The sequence below is a fragment of the Callospermophilus lateralis genome, unplaced genomic scaffold (assembly GCF_048772815.1).
Source record: "Callospermophilus lateralis isolate mCalLat2 unplaced genomic scaffold, mCalLat2.hap1 Scaffold_94, whole genome shotgun sequence".
Taxonomy (NCBI): domain Eukaryota; kingdom Metazoa; phylum Chordata; class Mammalia; order Rodentia; family Sciuridae; genus Callospermophilus; species Callospermophilus lateralis.
In genome coordinates, this window is record NW_027517559.1 from 3,211,972 (window position 1) to 3,226,261 (window position 14,290).

At 41.5% G+C, this 14,290-nt stretch overlaps 1 pseudogene; it reads right to left on the bottom strand.

Moving 5' to 3' along the window:
* Positions 1 to 14,290, bottom strand: part of LOC143388665 (alpha-1,6-mannosylglycoprotein 6-beta-N-acetylglucosaminyltransferase A-like) — a 93,158-nt pseudogene that overhangs the window by 39,691 nt on the left and 39,177 nt on the right.

The window sequence follows — 14,290 nt, forward strand, 5'->3', positions numbered from 1 at the left end:
GGAGGGATCTGCTTGTTTTGTTCACTGTTGCATTCCTTGCACAATGCCTGGTATATACTAGTTGTTCAATAAGTATATGCAAAATTCATAAAAAAAACTTATTAGTAAATATAAGAAAGCATATCAAATAAATTAAAGGGCTTTCACAGCCAACTCTGTTATTCACAAGCTACCTAACTTCATGTGATACTTTAATGCAGGAATATAGAAAGGGCATAGCCCACAAAGCCCCAGACCATTATGCTCTAGTGTAGTACAATAACACTCAGTGGCTCCCCAACTATCTATGTGCAGTGTCTGCATGCCTCTTTCTGTGACCATTGACCCTTATTTCCTGTTGTATTTAATCATCTACTATTTTCCAATACTTTCTAGACAGGTTGCTTTCTAGTTTTCTCCTGAATATGCCATTGGCACCTTGGCTACCTGATTCTGTCTCTTTATATGGTTCAATAGTAGGTGTATCCATACCCCAGCAATCTCTTATATCTGTGATGATGATTTCTCTGCTCCCTGAGGCAGCAGGGATTTTTCTTCCATATGAACCTCTTCTTTTTTTTTTCTGGTGTCCAGGACATACTTGCTAAATGAGGAGGTATGAGGAAAAGCTGGTTAGGGACCCAATTTGATTCGTTGAACACAGATAACAGAGTGAAGAGTTCATTAACCCTGGCTTACTGTGAAGAGGCTCCTATTCTAGCAGAAGGACTGTCCTTTAAGATAGAGCCTTACCTTTCCCATGTTTGGCCCTACTCCCAGCCCCTGGCTTATTGCCTATCACAGAGAAGATCCTCTGTAATTTTTTTTTATTATAAAGTTTCCTGACTTCCCCACTTATTTTTAGTTAGTTCAGGAATTGTGCAAATAACAATTTTTGAAAAAAAATTAATTGCATTATTTTTTTGCCAAAATCAATTAACAAACAGTAGCAACCTCCTTTCCCTATTCACTAATTTTTTTAGTGACAGCTGCTAGGAAACTACTGCCCAATCAAGGCCTAAAGAGCTATTGCATTGTTAGAAAGAAAACAAGAAAGAATCTGATCGCATTTTTAATGCCAAGGGAAACAAACCTGTAAAGAGCAACTCTGGTCAATGTTTACAAATCTACTGAAAACTCACCTTGGTTTCTCGGAGAAGAAATTGCAGGTCTCGTCCACTGAGTATGCCATGGTTTTTCACGTAACTGGAAATATTCTTTGTGCTGGAGCCATAAACTGTTGCATGCACTTCCATATATGTGTGGATGATGTCCAAATAGATCTTTCTATTCTAAAACGAGGGCACAAGCAGAAAGCATTTCTTGTTTTATTTTCTTAACAACCTGTCTGGAAGGATGGAGCTTCTAAGAGCTAGAGGCCTCAGGGGTGGACATTCTTATCGTGGAAATGGCAGTAGTTTGGCAATCCAAATTCTGGACTTTCTTTTTTAAGGTTAAAAATAGTCATATTGCTACTGTATAACTATGCAAGAAATACACTATATTAGAACACATTACTGAGTACCAATGACAACTCATTGCCACTCTTTGGAAGTATCGTCCTCACTTTGTAAATTACCAGGGATCCTCAAGTTGCTTTTGGCTCATCCTCTTTATGGGGGAGAGAGTTTGGAGATGGAAGACCCAGAGAAGCCAGAAGATTGGACTGGAATGTTTATCCGGAGATGCTAAGCTGTCCCCAAGGAATACAAACATCCCCAGCTCTTGCCAATATTTCTAGTGATGATTAACTCATGTTGTTGGAACTGGATCCCACTTAATTCTCGTCATGGGGAGAGAAGAGTTTCCCACAATATGTATCGATTGACTCAGTAGCTGGAGAGAGAAGAATATCCAGGTAGGCAAAAGTAAAAAAAGGGATAAATGGAAACTCTGGTAAGACCAGAAACATTCAAGAGTAGTTTTACTTTTTATTCTAGAAGCAAAACCAAGCCCCCCTTTTTTTTGTATTTGTAGGAACTGGATTTGAAGCATATTTTCTGAATCAAAACCACCTATAAAGTGGAAACCAGATCACTTTTTCTTCCTCTTCGTGTTTCCGTGTGACTAAGTTGTGCAAGCTGGATTTTGTACAGCTTGGTTGTTTGGTGTTTTATTTATTTATTTGAAAGCTGAAAAATTCAAGTTCTGTAATGTTTTCCAGTTGTATGAAGGTGGGACAAGGCTTTCCCATTCTAAGCCTGTTTCAGACACTTGAGGCAAATCTATTAATAGAAAGTTCTGTGACTCAAACCCATAAGGGACACAGGGTGTGACAACAGTAGCCATGGAGCACAGGGAAGAGGAGGCAGGCTCTGAATGCAGCCAGTCACAATTTGCCCTCTGCCACTCACTGCCCTCGTGACTATAACACAGGACTCTCAGTCTAGGGGAAAACTTTCAAATCATATATCAGAAATATTCATGAAGGATACAACAGCAAGTCCACATTCTCTATTTTACAGATCAGGATGACTTAGCATCAAGCAAGCTACTCCCTGAAGACTAACATATAAATAACATGAACGCTTGAGCTGCAAGTTTAATTCCAGGTGAAGTTTGGTGAGGCTGCTGGGCATAGTGATGAGGAACCATTTATAAATCACAGCTTCCCACTTGGGAGTTTGAGCCATGCTTAGGGCCATCTACCTGGGAAAGGTTAATTGGAGGGGCTCTGGGATATGGTTCTTATGGTAGACATGTTTGGTAACTCTTGCCTCACACAACCTCTTCTCAGGGACCCTGCCTCCTCCCCTGCTAATGGAACTGGGGGACCCAGGGATGGTGTGGTAGGCTGAAGCAGATGAAGAAAGTCAGAATCCTGACTCAGAGGGATTCCTGACAGATGGTGATAGACATTATAGCAAAAAGGTCATTCAGTGTTGGAATCTGTGAGGTCATAGACCAGGGAACAGGCCCCGAGGAAGCCAGAGGCCAATTGTGGTGTGGGAAAAGAATCAAGTAAGTACTAAAGGGAAGGAGTGGGTAGGCACGGGCAGATGGTAATGAGAGGGACTGCACTGAGACATCCCAGTGAGAGAAAGGAGGAAAAGGAGGGAGAGAGGGGAATAGAGAGGAAGAAGGGGCAAAGGGGAAGGGGGAGATGAAGGAGGAGGAGGAGGAGGAGAAGATAAAAGCAAGAGATGGAGAGAAAACTAGGGCCCACCCACGAGCAGCCATTCCCTATTCTAAGTGTGCCAGGTCTTTCTGGACACTTTCAACAGCAGCAGCTACCCAAACTCTTCCTGGACCCCACCCTACATTTTTAGCTACTGAGGGCTGATTCCAATCACACAAAAGGAGGCCTCTCAGGACATCCTGCTGGCCTTGAGTCAGAGATTGGGGGTGGGGACAGGCATCTCTCCCTTATAAAAAGGAGACACCGCCCCATGAAAAGTCAGCTGCTAAATAGTGAGGGTGGACCACAGGCCCCAGGTAAGACCTGCAGCAAGCTACAGGCAGAATAGGGAATGGTCCATCTGCTTCCCACCCTGCAGAAAACCATTCATGGCAGACTTAAGAGTAGAGTTCCCAGAGTAAATGTCTGTGAAAGAAATGATACACTAGCTTACATATGTACTGTCAGCAAATCCCAGGAAAGGTTGGGGCACCTTGAAGCATAACAAGGTGGCAAGTTTGGGCAAATAGAAAGAAGTCTACATAAAGGCTAATAAAGTCTTTGAACTCTTTAACACTAAGGCATGGTGCAGTCAGAAAGCAGGAATTATATTCAGAGAGGATTTATAGAATCTCACAAATGAGAAAATCCCCATGGATGATTGGAGGGAAAACTGTCTCAAGTATAACTCTAACCTTTGAAGCTGACATGGTAATTAGTTAACTCAGCCTTGGTTCTCTTGCTGACACTTGTCAGAGTTTGGTAGAAATCTCGTGAGTCTGAACCACACTATTTATTCCAGGTAAAGGTGCCACTGAAGTTTCTTAAACCAAACTATTATAATGCCTGAAGTGAACGCTCATGAGATGCTCAAGGAACCCAACAAGGCATTTCCAGCTCAGGTCTCTTTCCTGAATTTCAAGTCCAAATATCTCATGGCATTCTGAAATTTTCCATCTGTTATGCTGTAGTTGCTTCCAACTTAACAGGTCTAAAAGAGGACCCATCACCTAACCTGAGCAGTATCCTTGTATCTGCCCCTGAGTTCAGTGACCAGCATTAATCTCCCTACCAATACCTGGACCATAATCATTATTCCTCACTCCAATTCCTGCCAATATGTGCATCAAATCAATCACAAAGTTCTGCTGATGCTGCCTGTAGAATGTCAAGTTGGTCTCTTTCCAGGCCCTGATTGTTCATCTGGATTGTGCCACAATTAATATAAGCAGCACCTTACCACATACTTCCCTGTAGCTCAAAAGGGGATGTAACTTGTCTGTGGTTTCTGCAAGAGAGCAACAGTATGGGGACCCATTGTGAAACAATCTATATGGCTGGATGCAACTTTTGTATATTCTTAACCCTACAAAGCAATATTATGCATGTGGGTAATGTTCACACTTATGGACATTTGTAGCTGAAGTACAAAAACATGTAGGAGGATGATTGGAACTAAATTCCAGATACTGATTACAGAGGAGAGATGATCTACAGAAGCAGATGGAGCTTCAGTGTTATTTGTAATATATCATTTCCATGTTTAAAAATACTGTAAGTACTAACACCAACAAATCTGGGTGGTACTTGGATGTCTGCTATGATTCAGATGTGTTTCCCCAAGGTGATGTGTTAGAAATTCATATATTAATGGTATTTGGAGGTGGGCCTTTGGGAGGTAATTAGGATTAGATGAGGTCATGACGGTGAAGCCCCCAGATGACATTAGTGGTCTTATGAGAAGAAGCGAGGCCTGAGCTGGCACACTTGCTCTGTCTCCCCAGGGGATGTCCTCCTCTATATTATGATGAAGCATGAGGCCCTCACCAAGCCCCCAGAAGATGCCAGCATCACGCTCTTGGACTTCTCAGTCTCCAGAATCATGAGCCAAAAAAAGTCTGTTCTTTATAAATTATCCAAACTAAAATATTTTATTATGCTAAGAGAAAATGGACTAAGACAATGCCTTGGTTTTTAAAGACTTCTGTATATTTCACAATGGAATTTTATTCAGCCATAAAGTAAAAAGAAATCATGGCATTTGCAGGAAAATGGATGGAACAAGTGGCCATCATGTTAAGTAAAATAAGTCAAACTCAGAAGGTCAAGGGTCATATGTTTTCTCTCAAATGTGAAAGCTGGACAGAAAAAGAAAAAGAAAGGTGGGGATGGATCTCAGGGAATGAAAATCAAAGGGAGATCAGTAAAGGAAAGGAACCAGGGAGTGGAAGGGAGAGAGGGAGGCAGGGGGAGGGGGGAAGTGCTGGGGCGTGATACTGGCCAAATTATATTGTTACCTTGTGTGCATGTACAAATACACAACAACAAATCCCATCAATATGTACAATTATAGTACACCAGTAAAAAAATGTGGAAAAGACATTTGTATATTTGATATAGTTCACATGTAAAATGTAAAAATTTAAAACACATGTGATCATGAATAAACCAAACACAGTATGTCCAAGACTCTAAGGCCTCACCACTGTCACCACACTGTAAGGCTTAGTTCCTGGCATCAAGGGGTTCAAGGGATCCCCTTTTATCTTCAGTGTGTGATGTGTACTCTACCCTTTGTGTTTAAGGGCTGAGGTTTCTTAAATTAAGTGTGTCCCTGCTTGCCTTTCCTCAACTCATGGGAAGGCCCAAAGAGGCGGGTGATATACAGGGATGGGGGCATCTTCTAGCATATACCCCCTTCCTTTCCCTTGTTTTGGTCATCCAGGCTTAGATGGAAAATCCAAGTCCCATTGATCAAAGAAGTGGGTTGAAATCACTCTAGGAAGCTTTCCTTCTCTGACTTAAGGGGCCAAAGTTAAAAAAAAAAAAAAAAAGCTTAGTCCCAATGCTCTGCCACCTACTAATTCCTGAGATCTAGTCAGAAAGGGCTTGCACTGAGGATCACACTACAGCAAGCCACCACCCATCTTAGAGGCAGGGGAAATGCTGCTACCACGTTCCAGCTGAGTGACTTGCAGCCCCCTAATATTTTCAGTCCCTAGTTCAATTTAAATTCCCATTAAAAACAACGGATCTAACTGATTAAAATTTAAATCTACCTAACCTCATCTGGGGGCAGGAGATGCAAAGGGAAAAGAGAGCCCTGATGGAGTCAACGAGCACCGCAGTCGCGTGTCTTTGGCTGTTTATGGCTATAGCTGGGGGCAGGCACATTTGCAGAACTTGTAGGATGATATTTAGAGCCAGGATGGAGAGATTTAGGAAAACAATTCAATCTAAGCAACACTGGTAATCGCTGCAGCAGGGGAGGCAGGATGCAGAACTTGAGAGGCAGAAGCTCTGTGTCTAACTTCTCTTTCATCTGGGAGTATAGACTTGACCTCTGGAAATGGCAGTATTTTGAGCTTTAGATTGGAGTATGGATGGCATGTATTTTTCCTCAGTAATACCCCTGTTCCCCACTGCAAACACACATAGCCTCTTCTACTTCATTTCTACACATCCATGTAGCACCTGGTGACCTGCCATTAACAACAACAACAACAAAAAAGAATTTACAGCCCTGCCCCAAGTTTGTTTGTCTAGTGGAAAGTACCTGGTAAGTCTGAGCCAGGGGAATTCTCCCTGGGACGTGCCAGGCAGTATGGAGAGTCAAGACCTCTCCAGGCAATAGAAATTGGACTGCAAAACTGGGCTGTGGAGGCAAGGGCAGATCCTACCCTGCGGAGACCAGACTCAAAGAAAAATGAAGCCCTCACACATACAAGGCCAAGTGGGAGAGAGTTTGTGGCCCTGAAAGGCTTCTGGTCTGCAGAACCAGTTAATTCTGAGCCCTGCTGCATCCTTGCCCTCCATCAGGGTTCCAAGAGTCAGCACATCCTGGCTATGGTCCAGGCCAGGGAAGTTGGGCTGCCATTTCCAGCACAAAGAATCTGAGAAGGACACTTGTGATCAGGAGCTTCCTGGAGTTTCAATCACTTTTAAAGTAGTAGCTTCCACCTCCTTCCCCACAAATTAAGAAACTGGTCTATTACATGGTTTTACAACTATAGATGCTCCTTGACTTACAATGGGGCTACGTCCTGGTAAGCACAGCTTAAGAAATGATATGGTAAATCACAAGTGTATTTAATACTCCAATGAACCAAGTCGAACTGTAAGTTGGGGCCATGTGTGTACAATAATGCATCACGTTTTCCTTAAGAAACAAGGCCATAGAATAAGCACATCTAGACTGAAAATAGACATACAAGTCCTTTACTAGTGCTGCGATATTCCTTCTTAAAAGATTATGTGTGGACTTGTCCACTGTACTGAGTGGCCATCTTGTGCATCTTCTGCTGCTCCCGGTCTCCTCCTTTCACTCTGCACCTGTCCCATCCTGTTGTCACTTCTGTAAGCTAAGTTCCATTGTGCATGATGACACACATACATTATGAGCCTTCCCTGATTTCCCCAGCTGCCTGCTCTTTCTCTTTCTCTTTCTCAGTCAGTGCTCACATCAGCCAGGCTAGGAAGAAGCCACAAGGTGGAATGGTGGGACATGGGGGTTTAGTTTACTGTGAGGTAAACCAAGGCCAATGGCACATTGGGCAGAGCAGGGCAAATAAGCCCACTTCTTTTATGTCACCTAGACGATGCTAAGGCAGAGATCTTTATAAACCTCCAGGAGTCCAGTATCCACTGTGCCCCCATGTCTGTATGGCTCTTGGTAAAACAGAGGAACAGCGTGGTTACACACTCCATCACATCTTCTCACACTTTTCCTTTGCCACAGTAAAATATGGTAGTCTCTCTTTATCTATGAGGGATAGTTCCAAGAACACCAGTGGATGCCTGAAGCTGCAGATAGAAAGGGAACCTACATATACTGTGTTCTTTCCTATATATAGGAACTTATGATCAATTTTAATTAATAAGTTAGGCACAATGAGAGACAATAGCTTACAATAAAAGAAAATAATGATAACAACATATGGTCATAAAAGTCATCCAACACTTAGAAACTGGTTGTTTCTGGAATTTTCCACTTACTATTTTAAGGACACAGTGTAACACAGTTAAATGAATTTATGGACAGCAATCCTAGAGAGGAGGGGCTACTGTGTGTGAGTCTGCCTCAAGCCCTACTTCCTAGAAGGTAAGATACTATTTCCAAACTCTAGCTCCTTCAATCCACCTTCTAGTTTCTCAAATGAAAATTTTGCTCTCCTATAGAAATGGTTCTAAAGGTCCCTCCGGTCATTTGGATAAAAGACTCCTTTCTGAACTCTATACACAAGTCCCCTCACAATCTGGGCTTCTTTCCTGAAAGCTCTCCAACTTTTCCTTCTATGGTTTATTTCTTCTCTATTTCCTTCTATGGTTTATTTCCTTCTGGTCATTCCCAGCCTCTCTTGCACCTGGTACCATTGTCTTTGCCTGCAATGCCCCTCCTTCCTCTTTATTTTTCTCCTGGATAGACTTCTTCATCCTCATCCTTGACAAGTCTGATTTCCTGCATTCACCCAAGTGAATTTCACTGCTACCAGCTCTGTATCTTCAAGATCTTCTTGCTTGATCTCTGGGCAACACAGTCCCTGGAGGTTCCCACCCAGGTGGAACTGTGGACTTCTAAAGAGCAGGACACGAACTCAGCAGAGACCTGATACTGAGCAAGCACTCATACATGATGATTAAGAAGGATAGAGGATGCCCAGACCACAAAGCATTTATGGATTTATAGAAAAGACAGTGTTAGGTAAGGCCTAGTTCCTGATACACACTAAGGATCTGTTCAACTTCCCAGGTGGGGGTCAGGAGCCATGTCCTTCCACTTAGATAAGGAGTTCAAGTTCAGGACCATCTAGACTTATTTTTAATAAAAAATAAAAGGAGAATTATGAACCTTAGAAGGTACACTGTACAATTGATTCACCTTCCTTTTAACATAGCTACTAAGAATAAGGTTCTCTCAAATGCAAATCAAAACTACTCTGAGATATCATCTTCCTCTTGTCAGAATGGCAGCTATTATGAAGACAAACAACAATAAGTGTTGGTGAGGATGTGGGGAGAAAATGTACACGCATACGTTGCTGACGGGACTGCAAATTGGTGTAGCCAATATGGAAAGCAGGATGGAGATTCCTTGAAAAACTGGGAATGAAACCACCATTTAACCCAGCTATCCCTCTCCTCAAACTACACCCAACGGACTTAAAAACAGCATACTATAGAAAAATAGCCACATCAATGTTTATGGCACATAATTCACAATAGCTAAACAGTAGAACAAACCTAGATGCCCTTCAATAGATAAATGGGTAAAGAAAATGTGGCATATATACACAATGGAACATTACTCAGCAATAAAAGAGAATAAAATCATGGCATTTGCAGGTAAATGGATGGTATTGGAGAAGATAATGCTAAGTGAAGTTAGCCAATCCCCCCAAACCAAATGCCAAATGTTTTCTCTGATATAAGGAGGCTGATTCATAGTGAGATAGGGAGAAGAAGCATGGGAGGAATAGACAAACACTAGATAGGGCAGAGGAGTGGGAGGGGAAGGGAGAGGACATGGAGTTAGGAATGATGGTGGAATGAGATGGATATCATTATACAAAGTACATGTATGGAGACACGAATTAATGTGAATATACTTTATATACAACCAGAGATATGAAAAAATGTGCTGTATATGTATAATAAGAATTATAATACATTGTGCTGTCATATATAAAAAAATCAATAAAAAACAAAAACAAAAGATAAAGGAAAATGATCCAAAAAAAAAAGAATAAGGTTTTCTCTCATAGGAATTTTGAGGTAAAAAGAAAGAAGAGAGGTGCAAAGGGAGACAAAAGGAGACAACCTCATCTGCCTGCTCCTGAAGGCTAAAATTCAACAAGGATGAAAAAGTGTTTTATTCCAAGATTAGAGGTAAGCTCTAAAATGAAAATCTCTGTGAATTTCAGCACTGAAGCAGAAATAATTTACATTGCAGAATAATTTAAAGTCTGTGCAGTTCTTGGCTCATTTATCTCATGTAACCCCCTGAGAGAAAGGTGTGTATGTATGGGGGAGGGGGAGCATTCCTTGCTGTATCTCATTCAAGTCTTGAGGGTTCCAGAAGATCTTCAGAAGCCAAGGATCTCAAAGGCTACCCCACCTGCCCTCCTCCTCCCCACATTCTTTCTTTAGGCAAAGAAATGGTGCTCAGTTCTGACAGCAGGAGTAACAAGGGGAATTCTGCTCTTTTGCCACTGGCCTGGCCTGTGGTCTACCTGTGGGCAATAAAAAGAAAGAATTCTGCTGCTTATGATACACTTGTTGAGTGTTTCTAATCCCCAAATCTGAAATTTAAAAGGCTCAAAAAAAATCCAGATTTTGTAGCATTTCAAGTTTCAAATTTTCAGATTTAGGATGCTCAATCAGGAAAGCCTATGCAAATATTTCAAAATCAAAAACTCTCTGAAATTCTGGTCATAAGCATTTAAGATGCTAAATAGAGCCACATTTGAAACCCAGGCGATTTAAGTAAAAGGCTGAATGCAAAGTCAATTCCTATAAATTACATGCCTGAGTTTTCTTTGGGACCAAGGAGCAGCAAAGAGACGTCTGAGCTATCTGTGACTTGGGTTTCCATTAACCATTGGAACTGATGAGTGGTTTAAATGAGATTGGATATTTGAGGTGTCCGTCTTAGAGTGGGGGCTCAATGATGCTTCATTCTCTCTACCACCCAGAGACCCCCCAAAACAAGGGCACCTCTTTCACCACAATGGTCCTGTCCATTCCAGGCAATAGTGCAGTGTCAGACATATAACAAGCAGTCACAGGGATACTATAAGGGGTCAGTCATTCTGATGGCTTCACTTCCTACATGATTAACCAAAAATGATCTGTAGATCACACATAATGAGGGCAAAAGTGGAGGTTTCTAAATCTGTAATTCAGTGGGATCTGGCCACTGAGACAACCCTAAGAAGAAGGAATGAAGGAAGGAAGAAAGAATGCCACTTATTAAGACAGGGCTGGGGCTGGGGCTGAGCAGTGGAGCGCTAGGCTAGCATGAGCATGGCCCTGGGTTCGATCCTCAGCACCATATAAAAATAAAGAAAATGAAGGTATTGTGTCCAGCTACAACTAAATTTTTTTTTTTCTAACACCGTTCTGCATCTGATGCTGCAATTCACCAGGTAACTAAAAAGATGAGGCATTTTACTTTATTTCCTTGTGAGATCTGTCAAACTTCTAATGTTGAAAATAGATAGAAAAAAGAATTGGCTCTTTCAATAGGATAACTAGAACAAAAGTCACTGGGGCATATGCTGATCAAGTTGAGAAGCCAAATAAGGATATCCCTCTAGGTTATCTTATCACCCGCTAGAGAAATCTGGCATATGATATGGGAAATTATCAATCTTCAGGGTTCAATGAAGTAAGAAAACAGGGAGAGAGGAGAGAGGGGAAGGGGAAATGGGGGAGAGACATAAAACGAAAAAATAAACCAAAACCAGACCAGCAAACCCCAACAATGACTGAGGTATTATCTAGGATTTAAAATACTAGATGGGAATTAATTGAAGGAATTAATTGGCTTTGGAAACCATCTCTGCCAATTTCACATTAACAATTATAGTGGGTATACTGACTCCATATACACCAGCTCCCAATTTATTTTTTTATTATTTTTTTAAAGAGAGAGTGAGAGAGGGAGAGAGAGAGAGAGAGAGAGAGAGAGAGAGAGAGAGAGAGAGAGAGAGAATTTTTAATATTTACTTTTTAGTTTTCGGCGTACACAACATCTTTGTTTGTATGTGGTGTTAAGGATCGAACCTGGGACCCGGGCCGCACGCATGCCAGGCGAGCGTGCTACCACTTGAGCCACATCCCCAACCACCAGCTCACAATTTAAATGCAAACACAAGCATCATATCCAGAGATAAACAGGTAAGGGGAAATGTGCTTTCCATTAAAAAAAAGTGAGGTAAAGGTCATGCTAATTAGCTTGATTTGGTCTTTTACAATATATGAGTGTATCAAAACATTGTGTTGCACAAACTTAGACAATTTCTATTTTTCAATTTAAAAAAAAAGCATCAAGGGAACTGTTGAATTTCTAAATTACCAGAAGTCAAAGGATCTAAAGTTAAATCAGATTTGGTGAGCAAGAACCATACATTGATTTTAATTCTAAAATGGAACCAAAAGTCCACTTATAATGTCCAAGGCTAAGTGACAGGCCACAACTATCTTCAAATAATGATGACATTGAAAACCATAAATGTATCAGTTATGTTGATTGCCTGTCTTCCATTTCTAGGCTCTGCTCTAAGTACTTTCTCATAGAAACGAGAATCCTCACAATACACTCAAGGTAAGGTCTTTCAAAACCAAACAAAAATTAAAACTAATAGTTACTAAAGGAAGAACCCCAGGCATGAAGAAGTTGAGTCACTTTCCCAAAATCACAAAACATAGAAAACAGGAGAAATGGAAGCTGAAGTTCAGTTATGAGGCTCTAAGGCAGTAAGTAATCCTATTGAAGTGACCATCACAGTGAAACTTTTGAACTCTTATAAGGTAACTTGATGATGCTTTGATTAAAAAAAATTTTTTAAAGTCCTGGTTCAGGGTTATTTTTAGAATAAAACTTAAAAAAGAGGTTCCTAGCACTCTCCCAAGAGAAACCATCTCTATCCTTCCTGGATCATTCTTCCTCTCCCATCTGACTCTTAGGATGAGCACACAGCATGATGGAAAGAAAATGAGTTCTCAGTAGTTGACAATAGATGATTATGACAGATGTTCAAGAAGTGCTCACTTAGAATTTGCCTAAACAAAAGGGAAAACCTGATCATCTTCAGAAAAGAGTGATTGAGTAATGAATTCCCATTCCACACTTTGTGACTATAAGAATCATGTCCTGAAAGGAAACACTCTGTCTCCAAAGTAAGTACAGATGACCCATGCAGAGCCAAATCTGTCCAGCAGTCCTTTCAATTTTGCTTCAGAACCTTGCTTTTCTTTCCTTTCAGCTCCCCTGGGAACTGGGAGTGGGCAGTGGTCTCAAAGGAAGGGAACAGGTCATGAATAATTGCAGTCCCTTTCTAGCAGGTCCCCCCCACTTTCGTACTGTGGATTGAACCTAGGGACACTAAACCACTGAGCAACAACCCCAGACCTTTTATTTTTTATGAGACAGGGTCTCATAGGGCCTCCCTAAGTTGTTGAAGCTGGCTTTGAACATATGATCTTCCTGCCTCAGCATCCTGAATTGCTGGGATTACAGGAATGTACCACTGCACCTGGCTTTTCAGTGGTCTTTATTGCACTCCGACAGCTTTCCAGCTCCTGCCTCAGAGATGGAGAGGAAGTTGAAGTGGGAATGTAAAATCCTCTATTCTGTCCTCAGTCCTCTCCTTCTTGGGAAGGTGTGAAATTGGCTTGGTTTGTCAATCATAGTGCACAGTTGGATTCTGGCTATATTCTATCACAGGGAAAGGGGAAGAAAACTTGAAAATTAAATTGAATGAGAAGCCTCTCCCTCGGGGCAGGAAAAGTACTTCTAATTGACTTCTCACTGGAGTGAAGGTTAATTTGTAGACCCAAGCCTTAACCCCCTACAGAAGGAAATGATAACTTAGGCCACAGGCCACCCAAGTCACAAATAAGAAACACACAGAGATAACCAGTAGTCAGACGGCCCCTGGCATATGCCTATAATCCCAGCAACTCAGGAGGCTGAGGCAGGAGATTGCAAGTTCCAGGCCAGCTTCAGCAATTTAGCAACACCCTGTCTCAACATTGAAAAAAGGGGTAGATGTGGGCCTGGAGATGTAACTCAGTGGTAGAGGTTCAGTCTTCAGTAGAATAAAAACATAAAAATAAAAATGTATTTGCTAGCAGCCCGCTAATGAGGCAAAGCACAAGCCCAACTCTTGAACTTTTAATTTCCAAGAGGTTCTAAACTCATTTATTCTGGGGTTCTCATGATGGCCACAGAGTGGCCATTGAACAACTTGTCAAAAAATTTTTTTAAAAAGTCTGTGGGACTGGAAGTATAGCTCAGTGATAGAGCATATGAGAAGCCCTGGGTTCAATCCCCTGCACTATACAAAAAAAGTCTGATTTAAATGTACTAAAGAAAGAGGGAATGATGAAAAAAGAGAGGCAAACTCCATAGAATGCAGGGATACATGCTGGCACGCTGAATACCAATACTGACCTGACTTCTGTAATCAA